The 23,153-nt window shown below is 35.0% G+C and overlaps 1 protein-coding gene across 1 annotated transcript in view; it reads right to left on the reverse strand.

The window, feature by feature from the left end:
• Positions 1–23,153, reverse strand: part of SYT1 (synaptotagmin 1) — a 466,909-nt gene that overhangs the window by 389,279 nt on the left and 54,477 nt on the right. Inside the window, exon 2 of the mRNA XM_035002083.1 lies at positions 16,265–16,386. The gene's annotated coding sequence lies outside the window, so the exon portion shown is untranslated. The remainder of the gene's footprint in view (positions 1–16,264; positions 16,387–23,153) is intronic.

The following is a 23,153-nucleotide window of genomic DNA, read 5'->3' on the forward strand; positions in this document are numbered from 1 at the left end:
TCTGTTATCAATATCAAGGAGACGCACACCAAAGACATGTGAACAAAATGAAATTTGACATGTCAATAGAAGACAGACTGCTGTAGGAAAGTACCAGATAATTAAACTTAAGAAAGAACCTGAATTTCAGACTTCTCACAATACAGTGTGATATGGCAGACACAGATAAGAATTTGTACTTAAAAACACATGCAGTTATCACTCACATTGTTTTTTTTTTTTCCTATAATAGAACAAACAGAACAAAGTAACTGTATGGAAGGATGGTGTAAACCAGATAGTCGTGATTTAAATGCCAATCGGCGAACTGGATTAGATTTTAAAATTAGAAAAAAAAATTACCAGAATAGGAGCTGTGGCAAATATATTTTATCACATTGCTTTTTATCTGTGTATCAGAGATTATGACCGTTTTGAGGACAGAGGCCCTCATCTCTTATTTGCTTCTGCCACAGTGCTTGGCATACGGGAGCATCTCAGGAAAGGAATGAACAGTTAATATCTATTAACCCCACTCACAGAAGTGGCAGGTGAATGGCCACATTCACAGGTCACCTAACACATTCACATACATAAGCTTATGTTCACATACTATCCAGTGACCCCTCTTCTAAATGTGCACAAACCCAAAAACTGATTTTCCGGAATTCAGGTTATTCGCCTGTGAATTTTCTAAGCTCTCCTTCTACTATTTCTGATCGTCCCATTTTTGATTCTTCAACAGGTCTATTCCCCATTTTTAGCTGATTTAATCTCCTTTTTAAAAAATTGATTTCATTAGCTTTCCAGCACAGTCGCTGGATCAACTATGTTTACATCTGAGCTCTATTTTTTTTCCTTTCTCAGAGAACTTTCTCTCTCTGGGTCTCATTTATCGTAGATGTTTCTTGTTCCCCTTTCTGTTTATCTTACTTAACATACTAGGGGCAGTCTCCAAGTAGGCTGTGAAACACTCAAATGCATCGATCGCATTTTATTCGTGAAAAATTCTAATGTCTAATTTAGTTCCTGTCACTTAGCAAATGCATTCCAGATAACTTAATCAAGCACCTTCCCTAGATGGGTCACTCAATAGGCCAAATGATGTATATATCCTATGGTTGTGGGTTTTTAAAAAAGGGCATTTGAGTTAATAAACAAGAAAATTGTGTTTTGTAGATAGGCAAACTAAGGAGCCAGTGGAGATAATCCTTCTGATATTAGCTCCTTTTCCTGTCTGTATTCCAATTTATAACTTGTAGCCCCATAAGCCCACAAACATAGGTGCACTTTTCACAAGAAAGGTTTTTATTTGTATCTTGGCTCATAGGCAAATGACTAATTTTAACATTGTAAAAACACAGTACAAAATTGCAGGCCATTGTTCTCATTCCATTTTTAAATTAAGAGACAGAGGGAAAAAAACCTAGGTTAATAGCCGACAAGTATAAAAATGTATGTGCATATGAAGTCATTATAATCATATGAAGGAGTTTCATAATTAACTTGCTTGCATTTAGTGCCCATCCTTAGACCAATTACTGTGGCCAGGAAAGCACAGTCATGTACTTTAATTCATTTGGTATTTTGAAGTAGGAAATGTGAATTAAAAAGAGAAAAATTTCCTGAGTGAACAGCAAGGGCAAAAGCTGTGAGGCATTTCAAAGAGGAGAAAATGATGGCTCATAAAGATAAAATGGCCATTAGACAGATCTGCTGAATTTAAGTCCACAATAAATATACTTAAGATCATAATATTCTAGGCTTTGTTTCCCCTAAGCTAACATAAAAACAGGAAGTAACCAGAAATCATGCGATGTGTGTGTGTACGTCTCTCTGTGTGTGGATGTTTTAATTCTCATCTATGGTAACAGATAATCCTTGTAATTACCAGCTTCAGTTCTGGGTTTTGATTTTCTTTCACTTGTAAAAGCAACTAATTATTATTATTATTATTATTTTATTATTTATTTTATTATTAATTATTATTATTTTATTTATTATTTATTGATGAGTGATACTCTAGGTGAATGTATGATTTTGTTCTAGCAGTGGCCGTATAAGAGGGATATTCCAGAGAGAAGGTAAAAAATATTTGGAATGTACAGTGGATATATTTTTGGTGTCATCATCCTGTCCTGATTTTAAGTACCATCTATAAGCCAGTGCCTCGTGTAGCGGACATGGATGATTACCTTCCCAATATAGCCTCGCTTTTTCATTAATGAAAGAACCTCAGGCAGAAGAAGTGACTCATGCTTGTCTTATCAAGTTTAGATAATACCCTTCTCCCTTTGCAAGGAATGGTTTAGGGATGGGCGTTCGATATTGCTCTGGACAGGAAGACACTGGGGAAGTCTGCTGGTAAATTTCTAGAAAAGATTTTGCTCTCCAATTAGGAGAGAGAGCTATATTTTTTAAAAAAGTCCTTTTCTGCCACACTCTCTCCTTTCAGCTATCCTGCTTTCTCTGTTGCCATGCGACAACCTGATACTTGGATTGCGGCACCTCTGCTGCCAACATGGGGCATATGCCAAGAGACTCCCATAGAGGCTGACCCAGGTTTTGATAGCAATTATCTGCAGGATCAAACTGGGTACTCCTTAAAGTTAGATTTCATAATTAGACATAATAAGGTGACATAATAATAAATGTCACTAATAGTTAATGAACTTTTAGTAAGGTGTTCCTTAATTTGCTACTGAGGAATTTACTTCATACAAATCTCATTTTGTTATCTTCATTCCATTCTTCTCCCCTGGGGCCAGCCTCCCATATCTAACTGCCTATTCGACATCTCTTGGAAGTCCAAGGAGAATGTCAAAACTACCATGTAAAGAATAAAACGTGTTTTCTCCTCCCTCGCCTGTTCCTGTTGGAGTCTCTCCCTTCACAGTAAATGGTTTCACCAGGTTGTTCAAGGCAAAAACTAAATAACTAAATAATCAACATGTCTTATAGGTGCTACTTTCAAAATATGTCTCAAGTCTCTTTACTTCTCATGATTATCCTTTCATGAAGTATAATCTTCATGATTATCTCGCCTCTGGTAGTTTGCCTATAATACTGCAATAACTTCCTGTTGGCTCTTTGCCTGAACTTTTGATACCTGAATATCCTCCTGCACAGAAACTGGAATGAACTTTTAAAATAATCATTTTATGGTATCCCCCCACAAAAGACCCTCTAGTGGCTTCCCATTAGATGAGGTGGAAGAGCCAAGCTCTGTCCACTTCCCACAAGGCCCTGCATGAGTCAGTGTCAACCCAGCTCCTCAACTTCATCTCCAAGTCCATCCCTTCTCACATCCTTCTCTAGTTACTGTGTCTTCCCCATCTACCTTCTCTTTTCCAGGAGACATTGTCAAGATTGTAACATTTACATTGGTTGTTCAGAAATGGCCTCTTTGAGAGGGTGACTTTACGAAGTCCCTAAAGGATGTGAAGGAGGCAATCTTAAATTCTCATCTCCTCCTTTGCACATATCAATAACGTGTTTCAATTTTACCATGGATATCTTTACTATATATACATCTGCATTTTATATGTAGATCTTGTTTCTTGTCTGTTTCCCCAAGAGAAGGTAAGTTCCATGAAGGCAGTAATTTGGTCTATTTTGCTCCCTGTGATATTCCCCAACCCCAGGTAGTATAATGCCTGATACATTGTACATGTTCGAGAAGTATTTGTTGGGTGACTGAATTAATAAGTGACTGAATGAGGGATGGTAATAAGTCTGATCTCATGACCACATAGAATAGTGCTCTGAACAGTAAATGTTGGTTGAATAAATGAACAGTTTCTTATAGGAGGCAAAAGATTCCTCCAACCTCCATTACTGTTTTCATGTGGCAGGATCGTTTACAGGCTGGCTGTTGTTGAGGTTTGTTGCATCTCTTTTTATGAGGACTACTGGTCTGTGGTTCTTTTGTAATGAATGTGTCTAGTTTTGGTGTTTGGATAATGCTGGTCTCATAGAATGAGTTAGAAATACTCCTTCTGCATCTATCCTCTGTAAGGGACTGTAGAAGACTGATACGATTTCTTCCTTAAACGTTTGGTAAAGGTCATTAGTGAACCCGTCTGGACCTGGTATAGGCTGGCTTTTTAGGGTCCATTTTATTCATCCCTATGCAAACTGAATATCAAGTGGTAACTAGGTATGCAGATTACTACAGGCTCCAGTAAAGTTCTGTATCCCCACTCAAAGAGGTAGCAGGGCGGGTTATGTATAGTCTTCAGGTTCTAGTAAGGACCTTATATACTTGTCTGGAATGAGTATATAACTAAATGATATAACAGGTGTGAATAAAACAATGAACTCATACTCATGGATCCAGCCTGAAACTTTGTATTTCCTGTGTGTTTGTTTTTTGGTTTTAATATTTAGAAAAAGCTTAATGTTTTCTTCACCCAATATGTGACCTCACGGGCCCATCAGCCTCAGAACCCTTCTTCTATATATCTTTTTGTCTGCGAAAAAAAAAGGGACTATTTAAAATAAAAATATACTTGATGAGGTCAAAAACTCATTGAAAGAAATGTCCCAGAAAGGCTGCCTCCACTTTTGCACTGATGGTAATTAACACAGTGCCTTCCCAGCGTTTGTCGCGAAATGCTTCCTTGTGCATAACTGGCTCTAAAAACAGTTCCAAAATATTTTCAACAGTGACAGCATTTTTAAAATCTAAGATGACCGCAGTGAAGGACAACACTCATTTGGATATAAATTCCAGTACATGAGCTTTTTTTAAAACAGGAGTTTTGTTATTTCATGGTCATGCTTCATAAAATTTCAGTGTTGCTCTATTCTGCATTGTGGCTATATTTTAATAAGAAATACTAGCAACATTGAGTCAGTTTTCCACCTATATTCAGAGCCTCACAATACTGATGGCATTGTAGGAAAGAAGAAAGGTATCTAACCCTTCATGTGTATATGGAAAGCCACTCACCATAGTCCAGTATCTTATACAGAAACAAGCAAACAGGTAAATATTCTGTTCCATGAACTAAATGTGAGCATCCATATCAATAAGTATATGACTTACATTCCACAAGGGTGAAAAAAGTAGTTTCAGGACATGAATGGAAAGGCTTAATGCAGAAGAATTACTTTTCCCCTGTTAGGAACTTTGTTGTATATAAACAAGAAGTTTCAGTGTAAGAAACTAAGTAACTTGCTCTGTCTTATAGAATAAATATATTTAACATTTACTTTCTGAGCAGTAAATAATAGGAAAGGCAATTTTCAGTCATTACAATGTGTTAGCTAAAACTTTACAAACATTTTTGTAACCTTTAAATTACGTTTCTGGTCCCTGGGTGGCTCAGTCAGTTAAGCGTCTGCCTTCTGCTCAGGTCATGATCTTAAGGTCCTGGGATCGAGTCCATCATCAGGCTCTCAGTTCAGCAGGGAGTCTGCTTTTCTCTTACCCTCTGCCCCCCCCCCCCCGCCCTTGCTGGTGCTGTCTTTCTCTCTCTCTCTCTCAAATAAATTTAAAAAAATCTTAAAAGTTTCATTAAAGAAAGAAGAAAAACTACCAACTAAAAAAAAATTAGGGGGAAAACACAATGGATTTTTCTAAACTGTCCAGTGTTCTAAGGTATCGGAGATCTAGAACCTAAATGGTATGTTAGAGATATACAAAAGAAACTGGAGTACATGTTTGATAGCAATATCAATTCAACTTATAATGAACACAAAGATTATTTTTTATAAGGTCAGGTACATGCACGTAAATCATCTTTCCTACTCACCAGAGACATTTCTTTCAGTAGAGAAACACAAACTGTTAGATTTTTGGTTTGAATGCTTTTATCTATGCAGAAGAAACTGGTGGGAAAACACTGCCACTCCTGTCTTTACCATAATGGAATCAGAGAAGACCAGCTAAGAATTGAATACTAAGCTACATGAAAATCAGGCAAAATTTCATATAGTTTTTAAAGTTGTATATAAATTTCCTTCCTTTTTGTTTTCTTTTAATTTCTCTTCCGTCTCCAAAGTGCTTTTAAAAAGAAAAAATACAAGGATGTTGGTAAATAAAAATAGATTAATGTCAATTTTCCTGACTACAGACAATTTTTATTGGAGGAATACTTTTTGAAACGATTTCCTTTGTTGATTTTGGTAGATTGTGTGAGGAGAAATTTTGCATCCAAAATAAACTTGAAGCCTGTTGATCATAAGTCAGTCTAAAAAATTTACTCAAGTAACTAAATTATAAAATCAAATTTTAAAACTAAATATCTTTACAGTAGATTAAAACCCTCCAATATTTTTGAAATTAAAAGTTCTAAAACAACATAAAATATTCATTATCATGTCTTCTACCTGGAATGTGCCCATTAATATGTAGGGGGTGTGAGGAATGTGAACAGGATCGCTCTATGCCTGGAGGAGTGCTTTCTTTGATGTTAAGACAGAGTGATCATTTCTCCTCTGGAACATCAAGACAACCATTAAACCTAAAGGATTAATCTAGTCAGTCTCTGTACTCAGCTGCCATCTTGACAGGGAGCCATTTTGGAAAGATAATATTTTCCTAAAAGATTTTTTTTTTCAGGTTTGCCTTTGCCCATTTGGAGAGTAATAACAAAATCATAAAATAACTTATCATCTAGAAAACTGTCATGTTATGCTCATATTTCAGAAAACCTTCAGATTTATTACAATAAGCTTTCCAAGTGCAGTTTCAATATTTATCTATAAATATGTGAGAGTTAGGAAATATTAAAAAATGCATTTTTCCATTGTCAGCCAGAATTGTATTAAAAGTTTTCAAAAAAGATAAATACCTGTCTTTTTAAACAAATTTGGAGCAGATTTCAACATTCTGTCCTGCGGAATATTACATCATCTCATCGACCACTCTTCTACAATTTAGACAAGTTTCTCTCCTTTTGGTCCTCACTATACAATGTTTCTTGTAATGGCATATATTTACTTTATGTCCTCATTTGGTGCTTCATTTTTTCTCATTTTAACATCTTGAAATTTCTTTATTCTTTTTTTTTATAAGATTATTGCACAACCTTTAACTGATTTGGTTACTCCTTCTACATTTTTATTCCTGATATTCTTCAGTTATGGACTTAAATTTGAACTCAGTTCTCCAGTACAGTGATCATGCCCAGGATTGTTCCTGTTATCTTTCTACGTGGATAGCTTAGAATAATGCTCATTTATAACAGCATTTTAATATTGCCCATCAGTAAGCTATTGTGAGCCAAAAACTCCATCTAATTTTCTATATAGTTGATAGCAAATTTTAATTCACTTTTATATAGTGTTTCTTTCATGAATGTTTATTTTTTCTATTAAATTCATTCCTTTGTTTCCTAATTTATGATCATCTTAAATAAATACATTAACTTCAAGAATGAAATAGAATGGGAATAATATACTAGTTATATACTACTATCTTGCTAAGAGGCTTTGAATTGTTAATTATCTTGACACATTCTGTCCAGGACATAAGAAACATCACAGGCATATAAAGGACTATAATTGATTTGTAAATGTTCTAATCAATTTAAGAGGTAGAGAAGTTATTTACACACATTTGTCTTAATAATTGGTCTTTTTCTAGGAGCTCTTAAGTTTTTGTCCTGGGTAAAGGCTCAGTCTTGTTAAGCTACTCAGTCATTAGTCTATGCTCTTCTATCTTCTTCATGGAATTACTTGTTTCAATACGGAGAGGTTGTGAATGATCATAAGCTGTCTGGTAAGAACTTACTCCAATGATCCCAACAATCTTTTCTACAACCCCTAGCTCAGCTATCCTCTATTTCTTAGGTGTGCTGGGCAAGGGATTGGTGTAAAGTTTTAGCCACTAAATTATTTATAAAATTTTCACACTATTCCAGAATATTTGAGCAAAATAGACATTAATATATGTGTATGTACATCTAAATGTCTGGATGTGCATTTTGAAATGCACAAGGCTACTCTAATGACAGTTCAAGAATTAGAAGGATGAACTTAGGAGAGCATACAGATTTCACATTTGAAGTTGCTGTTAAGAATAATGGCAATGCTAGAAACTTACAACCTGAAAAAGGTAAATGGTCAGGACAGTGCGTAGTTTCCACATTTCAGGCCACTTAACTAGCTGTCAAAAGGGCACCTCTTTCATGCCATTAAAATTCTCAAACATTTGGGATGCCTGGGTGGCTCAGTCAGTTAAGTGTCTGCCTTCAGCTCAGGTCATGATCCCAGGGTCCTGGGATCAAGTCCCACATCAGACTCCTTGCTCAGCGGGGAGCCTGCTTCTCCCTCTACCTGCCGTACTCCCCGCTTGGGCCTCTCTCTCTCTGACAAATAAAATCTTTAAAAAATTTTTCAAACATTTGATATATAAAGATATGCTAGCAATGAATTTGGTCTTTAATAATATTCCATTGATGATAATGTATTTTGGTTTAGTGAATCCCCGAATAACCAAGTTTTCAAGCTTAAAACATTTACAACCAGGGTTTCACTAAAATGCAGAGAATACATATTTTGTTACTCAAAATTTTTTATGAGTAGTGAACTTCTTTAGCCATTTCCTGAGAATGTATTTATTTTTCTCTCACTCTTGAAAAAATAGTTTACATAAGCATGGAATTTGAGTTTGCTGTTTTCCTTCAACACTTGAAATGATTATTTTTTCATTACCTTTTTATATACTGTCTGTTCTAATTGATTTTTAAGGTCTTTGCATTATCTTTGGTGTTCTGTGGCTTTGTTACAGTATCTATGTGTGAATTTGTTATTATTTATCTGGCTTGTGCCTGGGAATGATTCTTTATATGGTATTCACATCTTTCTTCAAACATGGAGAATTCTCAGCTATTATCCTACAATTATCCATCTGCAATTCCTAGTAGATATATGATGTTCTTCTTCATTTTATTCCTTCCTGTCTCTTAACTTTTCCATACTTTGACACTCTTGTGCTCATTCTAGATAATTTCTTCAGATATAACTCATAGCCATTAATATTCTCTTAGGCCATTTCTCTTTTCCTCCTTAAAGTTTTCATTAAGTTTTTACATTTGAAAACTATATTTTTCTTCTCTTTGAGTATTATTTCTTTTTCAAATTTGCTAATTTATTTTTATAAAGTTGGTTTCTACTTCTTCACTTTTTTCTTTACAATTATTTTTCAAATTTTTAGGATTCTAGCTTGTAGTGCCTGCTTATTCTTCGTTATGTTGGACAATTCTCATGTGGGGCCTTTATCATTGTTTAATTGAAAAATCATTTTCAGGATTTTTTTTTTAGTATATGTGCTGCCGAAGCGAGCACTTCAGGATTTTTTTTTTTAATTAAGGGGTCCTGTGTGCTCTGGTTCAGATAGGTTTCTAAACAAAATTGTAGGTTTCCACTAGTTCATGTACAATTTTGAAGGAATCATGCACTGTGAATAATATAAATTTAAACCTCATACTGGTATATACCACGGCCTGGTGTTCTGATTTGTCACAGTAGAGCTACTTTTTTCCCCCATTTCATCTAGATTTCTAGGCAGACAGGCTCTAGTCACTTCCCTGGATCAATGGGTACAATTTTCTTGCTGCTTCATCAAAGAGAAGGCAGCTCTTCTTGGGTCTTGAATATATGTGAGATTTTCAGTTCCAGATCTCTGATCATTAGAGACTTGATAAGGGACCCACCCCTCCCTGTTCAGTCATGACATCAGATCTTAGCCTTTCTACTTATTTTGTACTCTGCTTTTGAGTTCTCCTTTTTTTTTTTGACCCTTGAGGATTTTTACATTTTTATTTGGCTGATCTATATATTTAGAAATATTTACAATAATATTGCTGTTAGGATATGCATATATGAATAGGAGTGGTGAGTACTTCATCTCAGTTCATCAGGACTGTTGATACAAATTGTGATCAATGATTAATCTAGATGCATGTAGTAAAATTAGAAAATGCTTCAGATAGTTAAGTGTGAATTTTACAATGTTAGGAAATGGACAACTTTCCAGAGTTCATAGCACCTGAAATAATTTTCTAAGCTTCAACATATCCCTCTGTTGCTTCACATTCTTACTGGGTTTTTAAAAAAATATTCTCCTATCTATCTTATACATTTCTTACTGTGGTTCTGTTTCTCTATAGGATTACATCAAGTTCTCTCCCATGTTCATGTGAACTAGAGTATTCTCTTGGGTATGTATATGTTCAAGAAATGCTTAGCCACACATTACTTAAGTGTTTAAATGTATGGCAAAATGAAGATTCTTTAAATGCCTAACAGTTGGGAAAAATATATTCAAATAAAAAAATAAATCCACGCTAAATAAACTAATGAAAGCAACAAAACTTTTGCTTTTATTAAATTACCATAAAAAGTATTTAACTCTCCATAAAATATTTTATTAGGCTGAAATAAGTATCAGCAGAAGCAAATGTAAAAATTTCTATTATTAAAGTGGTTCTCTAATTATATGTTACATTTAAATGCTATTTATTTTTAAGTGCTAATTAGGGAAATTATTAACTTCTGTCCAAGTTCTGCAACTTTTTCAGGATATTGGTTTATCTCTTATATTAAAAATACATACATAGGTTGCCATGTATTTTCTTATCCTCTACTGTCTGCTTTATATCTGGTATCTTCAATTAAATCATTTTCTTTTCTGTTACCACAGTGAATCCTCTAGAGTCTATTGCTGTTTTTATATTGATTAGATGCATACAATCCTTATTGAATTAAAAAGTGGCTAGTCTAACTTAATCCATACCAAAGTCACTTGACCAGATAGAACAATGGAGCAAAACATTTATTCTGATGTGTCACAGAATAGAACACTTAATCACTGGAAAATATAATTAAGGAAAATCTCAGGATCAGAAAAGATGGTTTTTGTGAGTTGGTTTGTAGGGTATTTGATTCCATAATGGCCACACTCTAGCTATCTGGTGTTATTTGGGCCCAGCTATCTGGATTAGATTTCTCAGGCAATACAGTTTTGTCTAATATGTAAATTTAGGCATTTCCTTGTCCTTTCCATTTAAGGAGATGTAAAGCCTTAAAAGAGTAAGTGAATCAGATAGATTTTAGTGCATGGTTGACAACAGTAAGAATCAGTAAGGTTAAAGAGTAGGATCCAATAAAGATTGGAAAAAACTTGGAGGAAAAAAATGTAGAAAATAAATGATTTGAGTTAGTGGATAACTCATATTTTAGTGGGTCTGAATATTTATGTATTTGTTCTTTCAGAAGGGTCTGTCTCTCCACTAACATAAAATTGCTATGAGAACAGAAGCCTGGACATAGGACTTAGAAAAGTGACTGGCATATGAAGTACTTAACAAATATCATTTTTTTTTTAAGATTTTATTTGACAGAGAGATACAGCGAGAGGGGGAACACAAGCTGTGGGAGTGGGAGAGGGAGAAGCAGGCTTCCCGCTGAGCAGGGAGCCCGATGCGGGGTTCAATCACAGGACCCTGGTATCATGACCTGAGCCAAAGGCGGATGCTTAACCGACTGAGCCACCCAGGTTCCCCACAAAAATCATTGTTGAATAAATAAATTGAATAAATGAATGAGTGAACTCAGGCTCCATGATGGTCAAGTTTTGTTGGGCCAAGGGAGAGTAGAAGACAAAGACATATTAATTGGAAACCTAAGTACAGGGAACATGGAACAAGTTTATATATGAAGATAACGGGTGATACAGCACCATTCAAGCAGTTTTGAAGTATCGCTTCAAAGGTATGGGGAGAAAAGCATTTGGGAAATACACACAAAGTTGGGTAGTGATATCATTGTTGTCTTATTAAGCTCAGGTTTCTTTTTTTAAGGTTTATTTATTTATTTGAGAGAGAGTGAGCAGACAGAGGGGCAGAGAGAGAGACAAGCAGACTCCCTGCTGAGTGGGGAGCCCAACATGGGGCTCCATCCCAGGACCCTGAGATCATGACCTGAACCAAAACCAAGAGTCGGACACTTAACCAGGTGAGCCACTCAGGCATCCCTAAGCTCAGGTTTTCACAGTTTTTGAAAGATGCAAAATAGAGATTGAGATAACTCACACAGGCATTGACTGTCCTAAGACTCTCCTTCAGATATTATCAACCCTCCATCTTATCCTTTGTTCTTATTTCTTGAGAATGGAATGAAAAAGGGGGCGGGGGGTTACCTATAATTAAAGAATCCTTTAACAACTTTCTTCAATGGAAAATAAACTATTTTTTCCCCTAGTGGAATATCCAGAGTGAAGAGGGATCTTAGGAACCCAGATGATGAATTCTCTTATGCCTCAACCTAAATAGTATTAATAGAGATTCTAGAAACTTTCTGTTTAGACAATCATTTTTTTCTGAAAATTTAATTGATAGAGAATTATGGGCCCCTTTTCAGGATAGTTTTCTGATTTTTTGTTCTTATACTGCAAATTAGCCTAGTAGTGAGGCTTAGATCAAAGCAAGAGGTACTATACGTCACAGCCTTTTATTTTGAAATTAAATTTTTTTTGAATGGAGAATTTTAGTCATGAGGAAATATTCTGTTTTTCACCTCTAACACTTGTTCTTTTGGTTAAATGGAAGTAAAGGGGGCTCTACCTGGGACTGCTAAGACCTTAACATCCAAAGAATAGAGGAAAAATAAGATAAATACACCACTATTTGGGCCTTATTCCCTGGATTATTCATACTCCCGGTCCTCCATCCCCGGGTACAGTGACTGCCTGTTCCCTCAAACCATCAAATTTAATTAACAAAAAAATAAAGAGAAATAGTAAAATAGAAGTATTTCAGCATGTGGGTGGCACGGTTGGTTGAGCATCCGACCCTTGGTTTCAGCTCAGGTGGTGATCTCAGGGTTATGGGATAGAGCCCTGCACTGGGCTCCACATGCTCAGCATGGAGTCTGCTGGAGATTCTCTCTCCCTCTCCCAATGCCCCCGCCCCCTGCTCCTACCTCCTGCTCTCTCTCTCTCTAAAATAAGTAAGTCTAAAAAAAAGAACAGAAAAAGTGGAGTTCAGTAAAGCCTTGAGTGGAGGTCAAGTAATTCAGAGAAAAAGCCATCGGTAGAAGTCCATGAGACTCACAAGTTCTCTCTTCCCACTATTCCTTGGTGCTCACTGAATAAACATTCATGCTCTTTGTCTCTGCTTAAACATTTCCTCTGTTCATCTGCTTTCTAAATTAATGTATAACTACTATATGTATGCATTCATTTAAAATCATTGAATACACCTGAGTTACCAACATAGCCATGAATCACTATCCTTTCTATTCAGTAGCTAGTCCAATATGCTAGTCCAATAGCGACCCACACTTGAGACCACTTTGCCCCTCCTGCTCTAGCTCTACTCAACACCTCTTCCCTTCCGTCCATCACCTTTTCCTCTACTCAGGAGAATACAGCTCCTGTCATCACTAATTTCTCTGTGTTTTAGAAAAACCTTACCTTCTCTTTTGATTTCTCATTCACTTATAGTCAAATTTGCTTCCCTTTAGAGCTGTTACTCAAAGTAAACACGATTTTCAAAAGTATGTTATTGAATTGGCTTAATGTTTTGGAATCGTATAGTACCGTTTTCTACTATTTTTCACTTCAAAGCTCTATTTCTACAGATCATATGATTTGACTATGATTTTGTGGATTTCAGAAATTGACTCTGAACATCTAACGTCATTTATAGCATTGTTTTTATGTGAAAGTGATGTTAGAGTCCTGAATATTTAATTTACAAATTAAGGTTTTGAAGTGCAGTCCCACTGAAGCTAGTGCCTGCTTAAATTGCAAATGTGATCATTAAAACTACCTGAAAACCAAGAACATTTTTATTTATAAAAGGATTCTTATGGAGTTGGAAAACAAATTATTCCAATCATTTTAGGACATGTTTATAAAATAAGTTCACCTAAAGATTTCTTTTAGATCCTTGTCTCAGTGGATTCTACCACGTAGGAAGGCAGAATTAATTTTATTGTTCAAACATTATCTGTAGTTTTCCTATTGGATCTAATGTTGCTTTCTGCTCTCATCCCATGCGAGTTCTGTCTTTTCATGGCTCAGAAGACAATTCTTTGTCCCTAATTCCCGCTTACTTGTATGCTTACTTCTGAAGTAGGCATATTAAGTTGGCAAACGAGGTATAATTTGTTTGCACTAAAAATAAAAGGATGAGAAAATCCTCTTACTAAAATTAGACAACATAGAAATGTTCTCCTATGAATAAATGGGGAACCCTTAACACAAAAGATTTTACTTATTTGCACCAGTAAATTATCTTTTGAAAGTTCACCACCCATGGGACTTGTCTCAGTGGAAACCATAACAAAAGTACATGTTGAAATTCCTAACCAAGTGGTGCTTATTAGACATACCTAATGTTGAAAGAATAACTTATTTAGAAAGCTTTGTAAGACTAAAGATTCAAATGAGAAAATAATAATTGTATAAATTATGGATTTAATACCTTTTGCCATTGTACAGATCATTTATTATTTAGCAACTTTGGGAAGCTTTTAAATTAATAGATCTTCTTATCCTTGCCATCCTTAATATTGAATTTTTAATTTCAATATATTTAAGGCTCATATTAAAGGGGAAATAAACAGTTTAAAATCCCTTGTACAATCTCAGTAAATATAAATATGTAGGAAAAAATCAAAATCAAAATTTAATTTCAGTATTTTCATTTTTGATATCAATTCTATGTCTATAGTTTTATCATGCTCTCTTTTCAGCTGTTTCCTTGCTCTCAAATTGTAGAGTAGTGGTTCTTAACCTTTGGAGTTCATTGGAGTCATCTGATATACATATTTAAAATGTTGGTTCTAGAGCCTGATCCCAAAGATTTTAATTTAAGTAAGTCTGGCATGAAACCCAGAAATAAATGTTTCTGTAGGTTGGCTTCAGGCTATATTTTCAGGTGTTTCTCAAAATATTTGCAGAATAGAAGACAAAATTGTTTATAGATGGCATTAAAGAAAATAAAATAGAAATATTTTAAGAATTCTATGGTGAGAACCATACTGCCACAGCATCAGCACATGTCCTTCATTATAAAGTTACTGAAATAACATGATACATTAGCACTGTGACAATTAATTCCTAGGAAACTAAAGTACTTTTGATTCTGGATATTTATGCATTTTCAGAACCACTTTAATAGTTCATGTAAAGAAATTATGAGAATTAGTAAAGAAGCATGTTTCAACAATAAAACTATGATCCTGCCTTGAAGTACCATACTGCATGAGAGAGAGGAGAAACTTGTGGTATTAAAACAGTTCATTCTGAAAAGGGGAAGGACTTGTGATATTAAATAAATCTGTCCAATAGGCTTGTGTTATAAGTCATTGCATTTATAAGAGTTGGTTTACTTCTATGTAATTTTAGTATTGGTAACTTACTGTGACCAACTTCCTCAGGAAAAATGAGTAAAGATGCAAATAGTGCAATAAAGTCCTGAAGACACAGTCTTATACTCTAACATCCTTTCTCTTGTACATGATGAGAGTAATGTGAAAGCAATTCTTTAGGAATCCAAAACTTCAGTAACACGGGACTCCAATAATGCTTAGTATGATAATTTAATCACTCCAATTTACTTCATAGAATTGTGTTTATGCCTATGAAAGTGTGTGAGAAATGACTTAGACCAAAGAAACAATTTGATTGGTTAATGAAGAGTCTAAGAATGATCATTGAATTTGATGGAATTCATTAGTTAAGACATTCAAGCATATACTTTACAACCCCAATTACGTCCTCTAACATATGTAATAGTCACAATGTGATATATGTACTTCATTGCTGAATAAAGCACAGGTGGAAGAGGAAGGACATAGTATGGCACAAAGAAACATCAGCCTGGGACAAATCTTGCATCCATTCTCAGCCCCTTACCCAATCCTCTTGCTTAAATATCATCTGTACAGCAGGGCACAAAACCACAGAGGCAGATGCCACGGCATATTCTTTTAGAATGCAGGGCTGCTCAAGATCATCTACAGATAATGAACCATGACAACTTCAGATTTGATGAAGTAAAAAATGAAAGTTAGAGAAAGCACGAATGTTATATAAGTGGCCAGTGCCCCACCAGGTAAACTAGCACTTCAAGGGCACTAATACTAATTTCAAAAGATGCGAGAAATACTATTTCCTTTGATATCATAAAACACTTTTTAAGGTAAGAGATACAGTCCTTCAGTCTTCTACCCAAATGCTTCCCCACCCTCCACCCCGCCACATATCATGCGATAGGTATAGAGGGATGCATCAACTATGAAAGTTTCTGTTTTTTCCATATACCTGAATTAGGCAGTTGTAACGCAATTTCGAGGACTGAAGCAATAGGCAAATGAACAGTCTTCCAATCTCAATCCGGGCGTTTGTCCCTCAAGCTCTTGCTGGTTCTCGTTTTACTGTTTTCCCTTGAGAGAGAAAATAATAGAAATCATCCATGAAAATGCTGGCCTGCCACTCTGCACTTGCCTTCACTACTGATTGGGTATACAGACTTCTGCTTATGTAGCTCATTCATTATTCACACTGTGCTCTAGCTTCCTCGATTCCTGGTTGTGCTAGGTGCTCCAGGCTAAGAAGCAGTAAGTATGAATCATGCTGACCTAAAGATAAATCTAGAAGAATAAATGTTTCAAGAGAGCTAGTTTTTTTTTTTTGCATTTCTTTTGACATTTTGTTCAGTGGCATTGGTCTATTGAGGAGAAATAGCTCGTGCTGCCACCGAGGAGCCCAGCGGAATTACCAACCGCAGGGAATTATCTCTGAGCAATTCACACTTTGTTTTGCTAACAAGACTCCTTGTTAGGATACTGGAGTGCTATCCTTCTCTGGCAATGTTCCTCCACCTTTTGGAATTACTGAAAAGCTAACTGAATCTATTTTGATTTGTGAATCTCTTTGTAAGCAACAGCAGCTGCAACAGGGCTAATAAAAAGGAAAAGCCTTGCTATTTACCTAGGAAGGACATTGAAATACTGCACATACAAAAACATCCGGGATGTGGAGGAGCTCAATGAAATATTTTAATAGTTCCTTCCTTGCTTGCTTTGTTCTTTCCTCCCACCCTTTCTCCCTCTTTTCCCCCATTCCTTTCTTTTTGCTTTTCTTCTTTTTACTCTGTTTTAATACACTTCTATTTCATGTATCTATTCTTTGATAAAGAGCAACTTATTACCTTATATTTCAGGTTATTAAATAATGATTTTAGAATATGAGAACTCAAAATACTAGGTGAAGTAGCATAATCCTTTCACATATGTAGAGACACACAGGCAGGGAGACTTTGTTACCAGCTGAATCTTCTGGTCCCAATTAAGAACGGAGGCTTTACAGATTCTGGTGGCTCTGATAACCAGTCAGACCATTCTGCTCTCTTTACAGTTTGGGTTTCAATTCTCCAGAGGAAGCTCACATGGCAACACCCTGTTGTTTGAGGATTCAAGTAGTCCTACTACAAGATAAATGAATACACAATCCCCTGCAGCTTTCATTATATTGAGAATAGAATTTTATAGTTCCTCTGAAGTTATTAAGGGGTCCTATTTACCAACTAATGGACCGGATTGTTCTGGCATAAATCCACGTAAGAAAATCTTTTGAGGGCTTATTGGGTTTGAGAAAACCTTAGTCCTTGGTTTCAAGGACTAGATGCTGCATAAGAGAGCATAATTTCCTGAGTGGCTTCTGAGCTCCATCTTTGCCTGGCTGAAATAGACAAGGGAGTGTCTATTCCAGTCCAGGCTCATTCCAATGTGAGGACTTATTTATTATCTGTGATTTACTCAATGAATATTAATTGAGTATTTATCATGGACCTTATTTTCTTGACCAGGTCTTAGGGATAAGAAGAGAAAAGATAGTTTCTTGTTGAAAGAGTTAGAGAGACAGATGTGGAAATAAAATATTACTATATAAATTGTTAAGTGCCACAATGGAGATTTAGAATATACTAGGTGCTGAGGAAGGATTCTTCCCATTTTCAAGGAGAATTCTAATTTTTCATGTCAAAAAAGTAGGAAATATTACCAACACTGTATGTTCCTGCTAATATGTATGTGTGCCCTTCAGAGTATTAGGCATGAGGTGATCAAACAAAAAGTCCTGGAATTACTTTGCGATTTACACAACTGTGGCTTTTCACAGTTGGATATTTTTTTCAACAATAATTCTAAGCAAAAAGTGGCTTTTCCCACCAGAAAGCATTTAAAACCTTTCTCCCATAGCTACAGAGCCCAGAAAGTATCTGATTCCTTACAGAGCATGGCCACCAGAGTCATTTTCTACATGTTGCAGAAAATACATGAGTTAGCAGTATACACCTACTCTGGAAGCCAAATTGCAAAGATTAAAAACCATCTGTCATTGAGAGTATGAGCCTGCAAGCAAGCAGTAGACTTCCAGCAGAGTCTAGGGCAGGAACAGTGTGTAACACAGATTAAAAAACACAAGATTCAACTAGAATCATTTGCTTAGTCACATGGTTAAAATGATATTACCAGCTCTCACCAGAACCCACTTTGCCATGTGTTGCATAAAACCATGTGTCGTAAACCTGAAATATTTTTCATGCAAAATCATTCTTTCTCTCACGATTTTTTAAATGCTTATTTTGTGTCAGGCAGGGTGTAAGACACTGAAAGTACATTGGCTATACTGTAAACCAAATGTATATACTTCAAATCTTATAATATTAAAGATTATATTCTTATGGCACAGATATCAATTTATAAAAGTTCGTAGACAAGTAAGTTATGAATTTTAATAGACTGTTTCCACAGAGTGAGAGGTTCCTTTATTTAGCAACTATTTTCTTCTATTGAACATATGTGCTATAAATTTTACTGGGTTAGATATAAATTGCTTTAATATGCCAAACATCTTAAATAATCTAGAGGAACATGCTTAAGATATAATTTTCCAAGAAAAACTACCAAAGGTTATTTGCTTATGATGCCCTTAATTTTGACTTATGCATGTTCGTTTTTTTACAGTGTAATTTTTAAAAGGCTAATTTGAGTGTTGTATTAGTATGGAAAATTAACCTTATTGTAGTCAATGTAGGTTAAAAGATCCAGTGAACCTTGGTAAAACATAAAAGATTAGTTTATGATGCATCACTTGGGTTTTTGACCTTATGTATAAGCAGATCACAGATGATATACCAGTAAATTATCCAGCTCCAAGAATCTGAATACTCCCTGAAATACTACGTAAATTTGTATATATTTATATATTTGTGCATTTTTACCAGATTCTCAAAAGAGCTCAGTAACTCCTCCCTAAAAAAATACAGAAATGGAAATTCACTTGCCCAGGCTCTCACAGCTTATTAGCAGTAGAGTCAAAGCTGCCATCCATGTCTTGATTTTCAATCCAGTGAATGAAAACTGCCTTTTTCACTATAGACTTCATATTTCTTTGCTATAACACATTGTCCGAGTCAAACCAACATAGCACTTTATTTTCTTGAGGAATACAGTGTTAAAACAGCTTAAAATTCTTAGATAAACAAGTGTTTGCTTTATTATTAGAATTAGGATTTTTTTGGCAAAAACATCAAGGAGAAACTCTTTTCCCATATTAGTCAATGTGAGATGAAAACCACAAGAAATTTTATCTAATTTTTCTCTTGAATCAATCAGAAAAAGTGAGTTTCAAAAGCCTGGTGCTCTTGTTCAATTTAACACATAAAACAATGCATCTACTTTCATCTTTTATTTTTTTCTGAAGTCTCAACATAGAATCTTTTTTTCTGAAGTCTCAACCTGAATTTTGACAATCTGTTTTTGTTCAACTGATTGCCTTTAGTTTCTCAATTCCTTTGTTAGTGGGGACAAGTGAAAATAAATTTACAAAAGAAAAATATATTCAAGTTTGATTTCAAATTATTCAAGGTTTGGACTGCTTTATAAGATAAATTTAGTTAAGAAAGAAATCGAGTCTAAAGATCTACTAAAACTAGCCAATGTGCACAACTACCAGATATCTAATAAAAGCAACACTAGCAACAGTTGACCCCTGCTGGAATATAAATGAACTCTGATCTGAAGTGCAGGTAAAAATCAAGAGAACTGATTTAGGAAAAGCATACAGACCTGGAAGGTACATCTGTATATATATACCTGCATTATTAAATGCAGTATATATAGGTGTGTTTATGTGTATATATAAAAAGGCATTATTAAATGCAGTATTAAATGCAGTATATGTGTGTTCATGTATATATATATAAATGCATTATTAAATGCAGTATATATAGGTGTGTGTGTGTGTGTATATATATATATATAGAGAGAGAGAGAGAGATATGTATTAGGGGTGTGTGTGTATACAAAATGCATTTTAGGAGACTAAAGCCAAAGTAATTAATTTTACAGCACTGAGACAGTCATAGCATCAATTTAGCAATAATTCTTAGATTGAATAAACCAAGAGATTAAAAATGTACTCTGCAGGGGTGCCTGGGTGGCTCAGATGGCTAAGCGTCTGCCTTCGGCTTAGGTCATGATCTCAGGGTCCTGGGATCGAGCCCCGCATCGGGCTCCCTGCTTGGCGGGGAGCCTGCTTCTCCCTCTCCCTCTACTGTTACCCCTGCTTGTGCTCTCTCGCTCTCTCTGTCAAATAAATAAATAAAATCTTTAAAAAAATGTACTCTGCATAGCAATCAGTTGCTCAAGTTCCAGCAGACTCTCTGATATCTATGAGTGGAGCTGGGGAAGAAGAACAAGCAATAATTTGTAGCCACAGTTAGAAATCTAGAGATACAAAATGTAGAACCAGAAGAACATGGATACACTGACATGTTCTTAGATTTTCTTTAGTTGCTTGTTTCAAAAAGTACTCTTAATAAATTTTTCGATCAAGCATAATTTATTAACACTTACTCTGTTTAATAAATTAAACTTTTAATAATTTGAAAAAACATTTACATGGTTATATATAACTATATAACTATTACTATTTTACTATAAATTAAATTTAAGAAAAAATGAATGCACTCTTGTATAAAAAATTTTGAGTAATATTTACCGTAAAGAACTGCATTGATCTTTCAAAGACTTATTTTTGGTTGTCATCGTGTCTGTCATCAGACAGATTGAGTTCAAATCCAGGCTCTAGTATTTCCTACCTATATTCCTCAATATATAGGAATAGAATAAGGAAGCTTCTATTAAAATAGCTTGTTCACGTAATAGTATACACAAACTTTTGATTCTAAACTTCATAAATTACCAATTTTTAAATGATATATCTCCTATTTACTAATTGTATACTTGGATATTATTTAAAGTTTTTTTAAAAAAGCCCAATTAATGGCTGAATCATTTGTTTATAATATAAATACAAATACATTTCTAAAATGAAATTTTAGAATGACTAAAGCTAAAAAAAGACTTTATTTTCATGATCTTTAAAATATGTACATATAAATCAGTAAAATATGTTTACTTTGAAAACTCTTGGAACCTTAGCAAATGCACAGTAAAAAATGTCAATAACTACCTAAATTTGCTATATTAGAATGTATCTATTTCAGTCTGAAGCTTTGGACTCAATACAGTGTCTTGTACAAAGAGGTAATATCTCTTGGTTGAGAATCTTGGATAATTAATTTATCTAGAAATGTCTTTGATCTACAAACCTCAGGTTTCTAGCATACGGTTGAAGGCTAGTGGATAGTTTATGAAGTCCTTACTATTCTATGAGGAAGATAATACTGTTATTCCCATTTTACAGGTTAGGAAACTCAGGAATAGAATGATATATAACTTGATCAAGAGTCACACTAGTGAGAGGTTGACCTGAGATTTGATCCCCAGCTATCATGCTTTTAGGCTAATGCTCAATGACATGACACTGTGCTATATTTCTCAATGAATGGCCAAAATATAGGAATACCTAGCCAAATTGGCTCATTTTTTATGATTCTGCTGAAATAGTATAGGGTGGGCACTGTATGTCTGATGACTTGTTTTAATTTAGGCAGATTTTTGTACTTTGTTTTCTAACTCAAAATGCCCCAAACTAAAACCAACTCCCTCAGCCTTATTTCCTCTCTTTCTCATTTGGTCATGTGTTCTTTCATTTATTCACTTAGATTGAGTTTGTTTTTGATTTACAATGGGCTAAACATACAAATACAAATGAAGGTTATTTTTGTTATCAACACTATATGGAGTCATCTTTGCTTCCTTCCCTTTTTCTGTAACCAGCCACAAGTCTATCAATTCTTTCTTCTTAATGTCTCCAGTAGCATCTTGCCTTTTTCTCTCCATTTCCACCATTAATAGATCAAGACCACCAACTAAGGTCTTTATCACTTTATCACTAGATTACTACAACCACCTCTGGAATAATCTTCTACCTCCAATCTATCTTACACACCAATATCCAATTAATTTCCCCCAAATACTTGAACATATAACAAGTCCCATTATTAGCAGAGAAAGTACTAGTTTAAAGAACAAGACATTGAGTCTGGGGAAACTTTGAAGTTTTCTACCAGAAAGGCAATCTTGAACACCTACCAAAGCATTCTTCATAAAGTATTCAGTGAAAATATAAAATTGAAAATGCAAAACTGATGAACTATTTTACTCCCGCATTTAAAATCCTCAAGACTCACTTTTGCTCTGAGGATATGTCTTGATTCCTTATCCTTAAAAGTTTCTTTCCCCATGTGCCAACCTCGTTTCCCCATGCTTCCCTCAGTTTTTATGTCATATTCAAATTGAACTTCTGGAATAAGTCAAACTACTCCCTCTAATTTTCACTGGACTACTTCCTATTCCAATTCCTTACTATGTCCTAGATGGCGTTTCCTCACCTCATCCACTGTTCTCTGTCTTCCTCAGTCTGCTCTAGACATATTGGCCATTTCTCTAGCCCAACAAACCCTGTTCCTACCCAAGACTTTTGCACCTGCTATTCCCTGTGTGCCTCATAATCTTTCCCTGGATATTTGTATGGCTCATTCTCTCATTTTAGTCTAGTCTCTTGTCAGATATTGCCTTTGTAGGAAAGTCTTCTGTTGTCACTGTATCTTTCCCCCATATATTCTTTATAACACTTATTACTACCTGACATTGTATAATTTATTTGTCCATTTGTTTATTTGGTTTTCCCCATGCTACAATGCAGGAAGGCAGAAAGTTTTATCTATGCCATGATAGCA

This window comes from Mirounga leonina, unplaced genomic scaffold (assembly GCF_011800145.1).
Source record: "Mirounga leonina isolate KUSES-001 unplaced genomic scaffold, KU_Mleo_1.0 Mir_126, whole genome shotgun sequence".
NCBI lineage: Eukaryota > Metazoa > Chordata > Mammalia > Carnivora > Phocidae > Mirounga > Mirounga leonina.